General features: G+C 33.2%; 1 long non-coding RNA gene across 2 annotated transcripts; it reads left to right on the top strand.

The window, feature by feature from the left end:
* The first annotated feature begins 1,795 nt into the window (after positions 1-1,795).
* On the top strand, positions 1,796-7,373 carry LOC107859087. 2 transcript variants are annotated; one of them, XR_007052253.1, is made up of 3 exons: positions 1,796-2,160; positions 2,261-2,305; positions 2,812-7,103. It is a non-coding gene; the product is annotated as an uncharacterized LOC107859087 (long non-coding RNA). The 2 variants fall into 2 exon arrangements; XR_001671318.2 differs by lacking the exon at positions 2,812-7,103 and adding an exon at positions 7,110-7,373 and having other exon boundaries at positions 1,799-2,160.
* The last annotated feature ends 5,489 nt before the right edge of the window (positions 7,374-12,862 follow it).

The raw sequence follows: 12,862 nt of genomic DNA on the forward strand, positions 1-12,862 counted from the left end.
TTTTACAAATAAATGTGTAAAACGTAAGAATTTTTTACGTTTTTGTAAAAGTCAACTCTGTTAGTTGACGTTAAAAAAAAGTGAAAAACGTAATAAATAATTACGTTTAGCCTATTTTGATAACTTTTAAAATAGGTGGCCTATTTTGGTCACTTTTTTAATTTCGTGGCTCATTTTGGTTCCGAGTTCTGCAAAACAGAGGAAAATGACAAAAATGGGACAATAATTCGTTAAAAGAAAAAATCTGCGAAAATACTTGTATTTAGGTAAATTTTATGGGGTCTTATGACGTATTTAACTGACATATATTAACCCTTATCAAACTTTTTTCTCATGCGCTTAATGTGCATAAAATACATGCAGTAGTTCAAGTGCCAAATATATGTCAGTTAAATATGGTAAAAAATAATTTAGAGGGGTCCGCAAAATTCAGAATGCGTAACTACAAATTTCGTCAAAGTATAGATATTTTTCACACATTTTTCTCTTACTTAAATATATAGTACTATTTAATATTTTTGATTCTTTAAGTTTGGCCTGAGTTAACAGAAATTGATTGTTATATTAAATTACTATTAATATCCGTACGATGGACCATCAATATATAAAATTAAGTATAAATAACATAAATATCAACTCTTTGAAAGTAATTACACTCTCTCCCACTTTTTTAATTACTTTACCCTCTCTCCCTATTAATATACACAACATAACCGACATATACATAACATTTTGTGTATATATTGGGATTTTTGTAATATGTTTAGGGAGTTAAAATTTTTTGTAATATTAGAAACATAAGTTGTGTATTTGTGTAATTTTTAGTAAAATTAATTATTATATATTAATATCATATTTTATATTTTCTTTTTAAATTAATTTTCTGCCAAATCTCTCTAAAAAAAACGTTTAGGGTGTGTTTGGTATGATGGAAAATATTTTCCTATTTTCCCTTGCTTGGTTATAATAAAATGTTGAAAAAATATTTTCCACAATAACTCATTTTCCTCAATTTTAGGGAAAATGACTTTCCTCATGGGCCAAGGGAAGTCATTTTTCAGAAAATAACAAATGTGGCTTATGACCCTACCCCCACCCCAATAACACTCAAATTCACATTACTCAAAAAATTCTCATTACTAAGAAATACTTTTTACTGTGCGTTGCTCCAATTTTTCACTGCTTGAAATAAAAAATAGTGAAGCCTGATTTTTTTTTTAATTTCCAATGTTCATTAAATGTACTGTTATTTCCATGTGCACAGAGGAAGATTTTCCTATGCTACTTTTGCTAATTGCATATTCCATTTTGTCATCGTTGTAACTTGTTTCATAAGGTTGAATAAGTTTGTCGTTTCGTTATATTTTTATTGAATGTAGTATCTTGAGATTGTCTCGCCAAAATATTGAAAAAAGTCTCCTATGCTTGCTAATTAGTAGTTGCTTAAAATTTAGTGACTTGTAATATTTTAGTACTCGATATAAATATTATTTGCTACGCTTAAATTAGTTCTTATAAATTATTGAGTTGCTAGAGACAGTGATATACTAGTTAACACTTAGTAATATTTTCTAAAAAATATTTTTTCACTCACCAACCAAACACTAGAAAATATTTTCTACTCACCAACTAAATATCATAAAATATTTTTCAAAAAATATTTTTCACTCATCAACCAAACATGAGAAAATAAGTGAAAAACCAACTTATTTTTCAGAAAACTTTTTCTATGGAAAATATTTTCCATCATATCAAACACACCCTTAGACCAAAAAAAAACTAGCCCAAAATAGGAAACAAAAAACTCTTCCTAAAAATGAAAAGGAAAAGTAAAAAGAAAAGAAAAAGTAAACAAGCAAAAGGGGAAATCAGAAGCCTCCGCAGCTAGCGATCCATCTTGTTCACTTCGATGCCAACTTGATAGCCAGTGGAAATCTCGATTCTAAGCTAATTTTTTATCTGTTGAGAAAACTAAGCTAAATTTTAAGCTGGAATCTTATTTGAGCTAATTATTTCTGTTATTTTTTCTATAATCTTTAGGTAGGTTCCATCACAAGACACCCCAAAAAGCCATCACCGGGTGCTATGGTAACTAAATCCCAGAAACGAAGAAACTTCATTAAGATATAAATGAGCTAAGCAGTCCATAAATGGTCTCAGGTAAGAAATCCAGTTAGATTTGTATGATTAGTTCCCAGCAGAGCAGAGTGTGACTATGTCGAAAAATCATTTGATACTAACTCATTCTCCTTTCCTGAAGTTAATACCACTGTCAAAGATCAAGAGTGAGAAATTCAATCAAAAGGTTTGTCTTCAAAAATAAACCCTCTTCTTGGTGGTGTATCTGCAATTCTTTTACAAGTTGACTTTTTGTTGTGTTTATTTTGAGCTGCCCTGTGCATTGTCTTGCCTTGTGTGATATCCTTCAGTTTTTGAAAACGTAACCTTGGAATCTGTTGTTTGTCTACGTTTAGCAATTATTTTGCTCCAGTAGAAAGATCTGCAAACTGAGTATACTGAATTGGTCCTGCAAAATAGAAAACAATGTTAGCTTAAAAAACCACAACTTGATTTCCTTCTCGCATGGTGTGGGTGAAAGTTATATCTTCTTTATTTCTTCATTCTTTAATCCTTTTCACCTTCATGCTCACTATTCATGGGACCTTCCATCTTGTGTCAATAATTTACTTCATTAGTAAAGAATCTGTTTCCACTTTCAAAAGTAGTAATTGTTGCCTCACACAATATTCAATATCCTTTTCAATAGCTTTGGCCTTTGCATAAAAGCTTGATGATCTAGGAATAGTGCAGGTGCTAGAATGGATAAATTTCCCTCCATCATTTCTAATGCAAAAAGCTCAAGATGCAGGACCAGGATTTCCTTTTGCTGATCCATCGATATTGCATTTGAATGCACCTTTTCTAGGGAATTGTTTTTGGTAGGTTTGCAAGTAACCTGTGATGTAAAGCTTTCAAAGAAATGTACTATTAAAGGCCAGGTTTTAGGAATAGCATTTATCCAAGGGTATTTCACCAAAGCATAGTGATATAGATAAAGATCTATATCATAAAAGACCCGGTTGCTAGTCATGTTGCCTCCATGCACTACATTGTTTCTCCATTTTCAGATTTGTCACACAATAAGAGCAGGAATCACTCTTAGAAGAGGCTTTAGCTTGTATGCGCCCTTGGTTTTCCACCATTTAACAATAGTCTGCTTTATCTGAATAAAAGGCTCATGAACACCAGCAGCTGCAACATATCTCGTCCAAATATTAGTAGCAAATTCTCTTGTTAAAAATAGATGTTCTATAGTTTCTAGTTGAGGGTTTAAGCAATACCTACATCTTGAAACTATAGTAATTCCACATCTAGATACAATATCATCCACTTGAAGCTTCTCTTTCCACAATCTCCATAAGCAAAAAGATATTTTAAAAGGTAGACCCTTTTTCCACATCTTAAAAAAAAATAAAGATTTTTCCTTCCTATTTCTTACCTTGTCCCAAGCTGTTTTGACTGTAAATTCCCCACTCTTAGATAAGGTCATAAGGTCCACCCGGGTTTATCACTATTGTTAGATGTATCACCTAGAGAGAGATAAGTTATGATATGCTCCACCACTTGCATAGGAAGATTTTGAACCAGAGGAGGGACATTCCGTTGCCTATTATTCAACACATCACTTACTTTATCAATATTCCGATTTATAGTAAAACCAACAGGTAAAATGCTAGCAAGTGATTCGAGCCTAGTCCAACTATCAAGCCAAAAACTTGCAATGCCCGACCTTGTCTCCCACCATATGTGACTTTCCATTAAATCTCTTGCTTATAGCATCATTTTTCATAAATGTGAGCCACCCTTCCATTGGACTAAAGTAGGATTGAACTTCTTTCAATATTTATTCCACATAAAACTAGACCACAAAGTTTCAGAAGTTCTGAATTTTCACCATAGTTTTGCAAAAAGAGCTTTTGATAGATCAAATAAGGACCTAAATCCCAAACCTCCTTCTTCTTTAGGTATATGAAAACTTTCAACAAAACTAACCAATGTCTATTTCTTCCTTCTTCTTTGTTACTCCAAAAGAACATTGAAAAACTTTGTGCATTTTATTGATGGTAAATTGGGTTAGAGCCATAGCTGAAAGCAAATACTCCCTCCATTCCACAATAAGTGAATTGTTGGATTTTGGCACACATGTTAAGAAAAAAACAAAGACATAAATTTATCATATTTTTCCATTGCTATTCTTTTCAAATTTCAAAACCTTAATAATGATACATTACTCTTGGGAAGATATAAATTACTCCTTCAATTAGTGGAGAGAGTATTTCTAACTGCTAAGCTGTTAGAACGTACTTAAAAGCTACTAAGCTTTTAATTGAAGAAGTACTTAAAAGCTGCTAAGCTGCTAATATAAAGTACTCCTTCAATTAATGGGGTCACAAGAAAGCTGCTAATATAAAGTCCTTGGAACTCGACCAAAATTTTAATTAATGAAGGGTAAATTTGAAAAAAATTTGCAACATCTCTTATTGTGGAATAGAGGGAGTATAAAGGCATGCGTTGAAGGACACTTGTGATTAGCACTGCCTTACCACCATATAAAAGTAGTTTACCCTTCTAATTTTGCAAATTGTCATTTATTTTCTTTATCTAATCATTTTAGTACACACCTTCTTCTTTCTAGAATGAAAAATAGGACATCCAAGATATTTGAAAGGAAAAGTACACCTGAAAAAACCTGTCCAAGTAGCTATCTATTGTTTCAGAGTGATAGAGCAAATTCTTAGCATGTAGAAAGCACTCTTTTCTCTATTCACAAGTTGACCTTAAGTTTTTTCATAATCTCTATGAATCTCCATGGTTATATAAACTGATTGTTCTTCTGCAGAAGTGAAAATTATTATATCATCCGCATAAGCTAGATGATTGATCTTAGCACTCCATTTAGGAAGTCCAAAACTCTGATAATTGTTCCTATCAAATAAACTGTTAAGTGCTCTTGATAGGACTTCTGTTGTAATAATGAAGACTGCTGGCGATAATGGGTCCCCTTGTTTGACACCTCTGGTGGAATGAAAAAATCCATGTGCTTGCCCATTGAACAGAATTGAATATCAGTTATTAGCTATCAATCTCCATCTCAACTCTATGAAAACTTCTGAAAAATTCATCTTCTTCAAAACTTTAGTAAGAAATAACCAAGAAACTTTGTCATGTGCTTTTTTCATGTCCAGCTTAATAACAATATTAGTTGGTTTACCCCTTTTCGTAATATCAGTAATGATCTCTTTTGCGAGGAGAACATTTTCTATAATGCATCTTCCTTTCACAAAGACTGACTGATTGCATGGAATCAATTTAGGAAGAAGATTTTTCAATCTATCATGAACCACTCTAAAGATAACTTTGTTGATAAAGTTACTCAGGCTTATAGGTCTAAGATCAGCAAAGCTCTAAGGATTAGCCTTCTTAGGAAGTAGAATCAGGTTAGTATGGGTGATAGCTCTAGGAAGTGTATTTCCTTCAAAAAAAGCTTTCACTAGTTCCAAAATATCTTGTCCCACAACATCCCAAAAATCTGATAAAAGGTACCTGAAAGACCATCAGGGCCACAAGCACTTTCTCCCTTTAAACTGAAAACAACACGTTTGACTTCCTCTATTTCTGGTATCACATTGAGTTCTTCGTTTTCAGCTTCTGATATTAGATGAGGACTCTGGTCAAGGATAGTGAAATCATGACTTCCCTTGCCCTGGTGAAATTGATTCTGAAAGAAATTTATAGCTTCTGTAGTCATCAAATTTTTATCTTCCAACCATTTGCTATCAGAATCTTGAATTCTTTTGATTTTGAGCCTTTATCTTCCCCCCTTTACTAAGTTATGAAAACCTTAGTAATTTTGTCTCCTTCTGAGAATCAGATAAGTCCAGCCTTCTGCCTCGAAAACTCCTCTTCATAATGCAAATATAATTTCAACTTTGTTTGTGCCTTCTAAAGAACACTTTTGTTTTCAGGGGAGGGGTCTTCTTTAAAGAGCTGCTCTTTTAATTTTTTCACTTCCTCTCTAATGAGAAGATGCTGAAAAATGTCTCCAAAAGTCTCTTTGTTCCATTTGGATAAAATCATTTTTATATGTTTAATTTTGTGCTTAAACTTATAAAAACAATTACCCTCTTTGTCAGTATGCCAAATCTCTCTCTGACAATGTCCAGAAAACCTTCATGCTTAGCCCAAAATTAAAGAGATTTAAAAGGCCTCATGTAACTCTGATTATTCTGACCCAAGGTAATAAGGGAGGGGGTATGGTCAAAACCAGTTTTGGCTAGATGTTTCACTTCCCTGTTTGAGAACCAGGTCTTGCAAAGCTTTATTTGTGAAAATTCTATCTAGTCTCTTAAAATACAATTCGAACCAACTCTTCCATTCCACCATGTAAAAGTATTTTCTTTGAAAGGGATTTTTTCCAATTCACTTGAATTGACACAAAAAGCAAAATTCTCATATTCTTGAGGCATCACAGGAAGGCCACCAAGCTTTTCTTCTTCATTTAAAATTACATTAAAATCTCCCCTAGTAATCCAAGGATAAGTCATGTTCAAAGTGAAATTGTAGATACTATCCTACAAAGACTGTCTCTCATTTTCTGAACATTTAGCATATACTAGTGTGATAATGTAGTATCTGCCAATGTCTTGGAAAAATAACCTGAGAGTGATTTTCTGATCTGTGTCCATGATAACTTCCTCCTTGACAAAAATTCATATTTTTCCATTGTAATTTGTTTCTGTATAAACCATTTTTAATCATTTCTTGTACTTTTGTATTTGATTAGCTCTTTGAAAAGGTTCCAATAAAGCTATATAACTGAATTTATGATGATTATTAAGCATTTGAACCCTGTGAAAAGCCTTCTAGGTTCTCACTGATCTAATATTCGATATTAGAGCTTTCATCATAATGTACTATTGGATTTGGAAGCTGCACTTCTTGTCAGGACTCTCTTTCAATCCTTTTTTTCTCTTTTCTTGGAGTGGTTGCTAGAGTTAACTCTAGTGATGACACAACCTCATTTACATCCTCTTATTTGGTACTTGCAGGTGTATCTTCAAATCCCATATGTGTCAGAATATCTTGGAGTTGATGGGTGATTTGTTCTTTGCTGCACATTATTATTTTATATCCTGTAAATAAGGAATTAGTGCTTTCTCCCCAATTACAAGTGGAGGTTCTTCTATCAGATCATCTCGTTGATCAAGTTCAGAAGCACATTGATTATTTGCAACTGTGTCCATTTCGTCTTCTTTTTTCATTTCTTTCACCACTACTATATATTGATATATTTTGCAAAAACTGTTCTTTAATTGTCTCGCTAACAAAATTATCAGTATTAGTGACTACTACTTTCCCCCTCTAGTTGTTCACCGTCGTTATTACTAGAGGTTGCATTGCCTGGTTGCTTTTGTGCTTTAGCATTAAATTTTTGGTTCTCATTTTTGTAAAAAGAATTGTCGACCCACTCCTTTGTGGTTTTTTTTCATCTTTGTTTCCAGTACAATTCTCATTGTCATCATCCGGGCATAGAAATTCTTTTACAAAAAAAAAAAGTGGGCCAAAGGCCAGAGAAAGATATTCAGGCCATGACTTGTGTCTTTTCTTCAACAACTTTGAATTTTGCATCATAAATAAGAGGCCTCATTTGATATGATGCTCCATCTTTCGCAGTAATATAATATGCATTCTTAGACGTCATATTCACAAAATCCTCAAACAATTCAAAACGCATAAGAATATGCCTATTTGTCAATAGCCCAATTTTATATCCACCTTTTACATTGCATTGCTTGGGATTTGAGTTCTGAGATCCTCCAAATCGGGCCAGTCGTATGAAAACTTTTCAATCACTGCATATTGCAAATTCTCAATGGCGTTCATACGTTTTACTTTGTTTTCATTCCACTTGATTCTAGGTATACCATCTTTATAAGTGGGCTTCTTCATTGGTATAGGTTCCATTTGATTTTTTTTACCATTGTGTGGCAAATTAATATTTAAAGGCTTCGACAGGGAGGCACAATTGCTGTTGTTGTATCTCCATTAGGCAAAAGCTAAGGTGTGGTTGGCGGTTTATGGTCATTCTCTGTGGTTTTGTCAGTAAGATTTAAAGGAGTGGTGTTCGGTAATATACAAAATTGACTATCAGCAAGAAGTTGGGGAGGCTGTCCAGTTGTAGAAATCAACTGGTCGGCAGAGGTGGATCCAGGATCCGAACTTACTGGGTGTCAAGTAATTCAATCGGATTATTTATCTTTTCGATCTGTAGGATAATTAACAAATCAATCAATAATAAAAGAACAATAATAAAATGACCAAACTTAAACTTTTAATAATATTACTAATATCATAATATCCATAATTCATTACAATTGCCCACAATGAGTTTTCATATTGTGAAAACGATCAACGATGACATCATTACTTACATTTTTAAATACATCACGCTCTATGTAACATACTAAACAATCATTTAAATATTGATCACCAATACTATTTCGCACTTCATTTTTTATGTGCTTCATAGAAGAGAATGTTCTCTCAACAGTTGCCGTAGCGACGGGTAAAATCAAAGTCAACTTCACAAGTAAATAAACAAGTGAATAAGTTTCTACAAGATTTGCCTCAATTAATGCGTTTGCCAAATTATATTTGCCTCAGCTAATGTTTCAAGACAGGTTGACAAGGCCCTTTTTCAATATAATATTTCCTCACTTCATCTCGTATTCGAGGATCATAATCAGAAATAGGTCTTCTTTCTCCCGGATCGGCTTTAAGTGAACCCAAATCGAGGTCAGTTATAAGACAAGAATGATTGACATTGATATTACTAGAACTTGATTGTGAATAATTAACCTTCTTGAAAAAATTCTCCATCTCAAATTATCACAAAACTAGAACACTTTCTCCTAAATCAAGTTATCAAGATACATAGATAATTTCAAATTTGGGTTTCTAGGCTCAAGAAATAGAAACAAAATAATTTTTCAATATAACTTACGGAGAGCAAACAAAGAGAGAGAGCAAGCAGCAGCAGCACTGTAGCAACAGCAGGAAACCTCAAGAATAAGAGTCTTAGTCGATGTTTTGATTTGGAATTTGGAAGTAGTTTTTTTTTCTTATTTGGAAATAGGAATTTGGCTTTGCTTGGTATCAAGTACACGTTGCAATTATTAACAAGAGTCTTAGTCAATGTTTTGATTTGGAATTTGGAAGTAGTTTTTTTTTCTTATTTGGAAATAGGAATTTGGCTTTGCTTGGTATCAAGTACGCGTTGCAATTATTAACAAAGCCAGCTGGTGCCTTACTTTATGAAAAATTATTAACAAAAATGGTTTTAAAAAATAAATGCTGCCAGCAGATTTCGAACACGAGACCTTGGAGCTACAAAACCAGCTCTTTGCTACCTGCACTAGACTGTGTCTTGTTATTGTGGGTGACAGACTTAAATTTTAACTATATCTGTATATATATATATATACAACTATATATATAGAGTTTCCGTCGAAGTTTGCGGGTGGTGTGCCACCCCCACGGGACTTAATAGATCCGCCCCTGCTGGTCGGTGTCCGGAGAGGCCATGATCGGATTATGAGGCAAGTGTGTCGTGTAGGTTTTCCGTCATCATATCTGTCATGACCTAATTTCTCAAGTCATGATGGTGCCTATTTTATCCTATCAGTAGACAAGTCAAGCCATAGCCCGAAAGGATAAGTAATGCATAACGGACAAAAACTAGAAAAAGATCACATATAATTATAACAATAGTAGTAATAATAAGAAAAAAAAACATATAAAGTACATCCAAACGAGAGAAGGAAAAGGACCAAGATATACAAATGAATTCCTCCCAAGACCCGGTAAGATCGGTACTAGATCCACTACTAAAAGATACTCAGAGTAGTAGACAAAATCCAAAATATACACAATATATACAAGTCATCTCGAGTACAAAAGACTAAATTGAAGTAGATAGATGAGGATCAGCCTCAGACGACAACAAGCTCATGCTGCTCTGAATCAGTACTAAAAGGTAAGAATCACATCAACGTTGACTGTTAGTACTTGGATCTACACCAGGATGAAGATGCAGAAGTGTAGTATGAGTACCAAAGCAACGGGTACTCAGTAGGTATCATCGGGCGACTGAGCTCAATATAGGAAAAGTATAACTAGAATGCAAGGGTGTAGTCTAAGTCAACAGTAAATAGGAATAACAAGGTAAATACCTATCGAACTATGCAAGTACGATAAAGGAATAAGTAAAAGCAATATAAAAAGATAAATAACAGAGTAATAAAAGAAAAATCAAACATAACCTAACTGGACCCCCATAAGACCGCTAGGCACACTAAAAAAGACAATTAACCCAGCTGTGCCCCCATAAGCTGGTGGGACACACAAGAAGTAATTTTAAAGAAAAGTGTAAATGATTCATAACTGAAACAGTCCCATAAAACCGTAGTAGCCATCCAAATGTGCATAGGGCTTGAATTGGAGCCAAGGGATAGTAACGAGAGGTCAGGTGTAGAGCTTGAACCAATAGAGATGGATAATAACAAGAGACCATATGCCGGATTCAAATAAAAAATAGTGGATAATAAAGAGAGGCCACATATATGATATACAACAGAACTTATAATCAGATGTCGGACTCGAACCGGAACTCAGAGGAACCATAACTCCCAGAACAACCATAGTCAGTACCAGAACTCTCAAATCATCATAACGAAATGCTAAACTCGAATCAGAACTCATAATAACCATACTCCAATGTAAAGTTAAAACTCAAATCATGCCATAACCAATGCCAAAGTGGTACCAAAATTCACATTCAATGACATAAATAAAGTATATGATGATCCTAATCCATAACTAAAATATATTTAAATAACCATTCACATATTTTTTTTTATTTTTAAAAAAGACGAATTCAAGATTCCGCTACTTCTTTTCACATCCTAAAGTGATTGATGATATATCATACTAAAAGATGTGGGACCAAATTTTAATATATATATATATATATACAAGTACTTGTCCAAAACTAGTATAATAGTACACAATTACCGTAAATATAGGGCTGGATATATTTTGGTTTAAACCAAAAAAATCAAAAAACCAAACCGAAATTCAATTTTGGTTTGTTTTTTTGGTTTTTCAAATTAGTTTCGATTTCAAATTTTACAAATTCGATTAAACGATTTGGTTTTTGGATTTAAAAAAAAAAATTCGGATAAACTAAAAAATCAAAATTATATAAATAATATTTTATAATATATATATATATATATACATATAAATATAATATAATTTAATATAACATATAAATATATAAATTATAATCATTTAGTAACCCTAAATTCTAATATATTGCTTTGCTTTAGACCCTAACATTAACGTGAAGGCTGCAGTGGCGCTCAGTCATCCTCAGTTCATCAGTTCATTTTAAATTTCAACATCGCCAACGGCAGTCGGCAGTCGTTCGCTCAGTTCGTCACCGCCGTCGGCAGTCGCTGCCGAGTGCGGCCACTACTGTCATGCCAATGGCGACAACTCAGCGAGGTCGATATTTATGTTTATTTCATGCATGTTGAATTAATTATATTTGGGAATGAAAAATAGGTTTGAAAAAAGATTATTTTTCTAGAAAAATCACCACTTCTAAATGCTCACTACTTTAATCTTTAAAATCGAAATAAAAATTTGAAATAACCGAACCGAATTTGTAAGAACCGAACCAAACCGAAATAATTTTGGTTTGATTATGGTTTTCTTTTTCCTCAATCCGAAAATCGAAAAACCGAACCGATATTCAATAATCAAACCGAACAAACTGAATGCCCACCCCTACGTAAATAAGCTCAAACTAAAGATAGAGTAAGTCTAGCCTACCTGGATGCCAAAACTAAAAGTCCCTCCGAGAAGCCTCCGAATAGTGCCCCATTAGAACCCGAGCTTAAATAACTTGACGTAGATAATTGATTTTATTTTATGATCAAATATCCATAAAAAATATGAATTTTCCTCCTCTCCTCTTTAACGTACATATATGAGTAGATTTATTCGGTGCAATAATGTACTATGCCTACTTATCTATTAGAATGTACATACTAAAATGAGAATGGGCAAAAAAAGGATTTTTAACTTGTGAAAAAATGAAAGGCAAAACAGGTAACACAAAGGTCATTTTTAAATTGAACAATCTGTTCAATACACATTATGCCACAATGTCAAAATGTGGCCATTCATTGTGGTCATTTTGGTGTAATTCTTCTACCTGAAATGTTGTGGTGTTGATACCACAATTGATTTTATCCGTTACTTTGCATGGTCCATATCAAGTATGTACTCTCGTTTGTTCAAGTTCATGGTAAAATAGCTATCATATTTTGAATATACCATAATTAATAAAAAATATTTTTAATTAAACCTCTACTATATGATAATAATATTTTAACTTATCTAGGTTCACTTTCTCCACTTAAAATATTAATAAGTTATAAACCCGTTCGCAACAAATTTTCGTTAAATGCTAAAAATTAACTGCAAGAAAAAAAAATAGTTTTATTAATATGAATCTTGTGAGTACAATTCTGTAACTCTCTTGATTCTTCTCTCCTGAACTTAGAAATAATTCGAGGACCTTCAGTAGCGTTTCTCGAACCGTTGGATGATTTGGACTCCTAGAGACGTATTTTAATCGTCGGGGATGTCGGAAAGTGTTTTATCATTTTGGAATAATCTCCGGGAAGAACTCCGTTGATTGCTCCTTGCAAGAACTTGATAGTCAATGCCG

Source organism: Capsicum annuum, chromosome 2 (genome assembly GCF_002878395.1).
Source record: "Capsicum annuum cultivar UCD-10X-F1 chromosome 2, UCD10Xv1.1, whole genome shotgun sequence".
In the NCBI taxonomy this organism is placed as follows: domain Eukaryota; kingdom Viridiplantae; phylum Streptophyta; class Magnoliopsida; order Solanales; family Solanaceae; genus Capsicum; species Capsicum annuum.